The sequence below is a fragment of the Haliaeetus leucocephalus genome, unplaced genomic scaffold, assembly GCF_000737465.1.
Source record: "Haliaeetus leucocephalus isolate CR32 unplaced genomic scaffold, Haliaeetus_leucocephalus-4.0 Scaffold915, whole genome shotgun sequence".
Lineage (NCBI taxonomy): Eukaryota > Metazoa > Chordata > Aves > Accipitriformes > Accipitridae > Haliaeetus > Haliaeetus leucocephalus.
In genome coordinates this window covers 3,178,022-3,179,925 of record NW_010973351.1, presented here as the reverse complement: position 1 = coordinate 3,179,925, position 1,904 = coordinate 3,178,022, and the positions used below count along the sequence as shown (strand labels likewise).

The window sequence follows — 1,904 nt, the reverse complement described above, 5'->3', positions numbered from 1 at the left end:
CCCCCCACCCATCTCAAAAGCCAGCCCTCGTGGTGGGTGTGGGGGGGGGGGGGGGGGGGGGGAAGAAAAAAAACCCCAACCAAACCCAAAAATTTAGGGCTTAACCTCAATATATTTCAAAAGGTTGTTCTGGTATATACAACTGCTTTGTGTAAGGGCTGTGCCTGTCAGCAGCTGAGAGAAAAAAGCAAACAGCACATGGGGAAGAGAACAGGTGAAGTTTGCCTAGCACTAGAAACAGCTTTAATTACAAATTACAAGTACCACTTTGGTCAGACTGTAACAAAAATCTTACTGTAAATTCACAGCAGAGTGAAATCACCATGCAAAATACCTGACAGGTTAGACCTGGTATCACAGTTTATTACTTTGCTTCAGTAAATGACAATACTAATTTAAAGTAACCACTAGGGCAAAATTCCAAAGTCTTTAAAAAAAAAAAAGCCTAAATACATTTAAAAAACAGGTCAATTCAATTTCTCGCAGATAGTCTAGTGATACATGCGGGCCTACTATCATTCTCTTTCTTGACCCTTATTTCAATCTTTCCCCACTTTCACTCATGCATGAAAACTTTAATAAAAACGTTTGTGCTATGTAGTAAAGCAGCATCTGACAGCAACAGGTATAAATCAGACAGCTGAAGTCCAAGATGAACAATGCCTTCTATTTGCTCCTGTAATTACCAGATAAGAACACCTGGAAAGATAAAAACCTTCTCAGATAAGAAGACTGTTGGCAAACAGCAAGATGTTGGAATTATAAATATGTTAATATCATTAAGTTATTGTCATCTTTGTAAATGGAAATGCCTCAGATCAAATGGAGCTCTCTGAAGGCATCGATGAGCACAAGCATCATGAAGATTCAAACAGATTATTCCACAAAGTTCCTCACCAAAGACTCTTAGATAAAACTGCCAGGTGATAAAGTAACATTTTCACAAAATAATCTAACAGTTTGAAAACACGAATGAGCAAGCAGAAATAAACAGTAAGCTCCAAAGGTGGAAAGAACGTCACCAACATAGTGCAAAAGGAGCAGGAGCAGAATTTATTATTCAATAATTAAAAAATAACCCATAAAAAATTAACAAGTTTTGTTAACAAAAAACAGCTGATGAATACCTTGCTGATTTAATACCTTACTATCCTTCCCATTCCTCCTACTGCCTCACCTAGATCCACTTCATCAAAATTTAACCATGGTATTTCCCATCTTATTTTTAAGAACCCTGGAGTCCAGGCTATTCGTACCTCTTTGCAGTAACTTTTTATATTTATTTGCAGACTTAACGACATCTTGCCTTCCACTTTCTTCTCCCTCCTCCTGTTTTTTTTTTCCCGAGGGAAAAAAAAAAGCTCAACCGTGTCAGCTGGCCTTTGAGTAACCTGCTTCATCAGGTCAGCACCCAGCCGTCCTCCTGAAGAAACCACCGCTTTCTGTTGCGATCTTGCAGCTCGCTAACTGCCAAACCTTCAAGCTTATTCAACCAACAAGAGGAGAGCCCAGCGGGCAGCGCCTGCTTTTAACGCACAGGGCTGAATTCAGCGGCAGACTTCATCTAAATGAAGATTACTACCAAAAAAGCGACCTCTGTCTGCCCTGTGCTCTCTGGCAAGGACAGCCTCGTCGCCTGTTCCCACCATCATCCTTACAGTAGATCTAACCCCGCGCGGAGAGTTTGATCACCTTGTGGACATGGAAAAAGCCATTTCTTATTTATTATTTTTTTCCCCCGCTTCTGTTGGATCGGGTTAAGTGATCCAGCCCGAGGGGGCCGGTGGGGAGACGCGGCCAGCAGAGTGAAACCTCGAGTGGATCGAGACCAGGCTAAGCGGAGGGCGAGCCGTGTCCCCCCCGCCCCGAGGACCGAGGCCGAGGCAGGCCCGGCCGCTGCCGCC

At 43.1% G+C, this 1,904-nt stretch overlaps 1 protein-coding gene across 4 annotated transcripts in view; it reads right to left on the bottom strand.

The window, feature by feature from the left end:
• BAG1 (BCL2-associated athanogene) overlaps positions 1–1,904 on the bottom strand; it is a 20,398-nt gene that overhangs the window by 18,239 nt on the left and 255 nt on the right. The gene's annotated exons all lie outside the window — the stretch shown is intronic.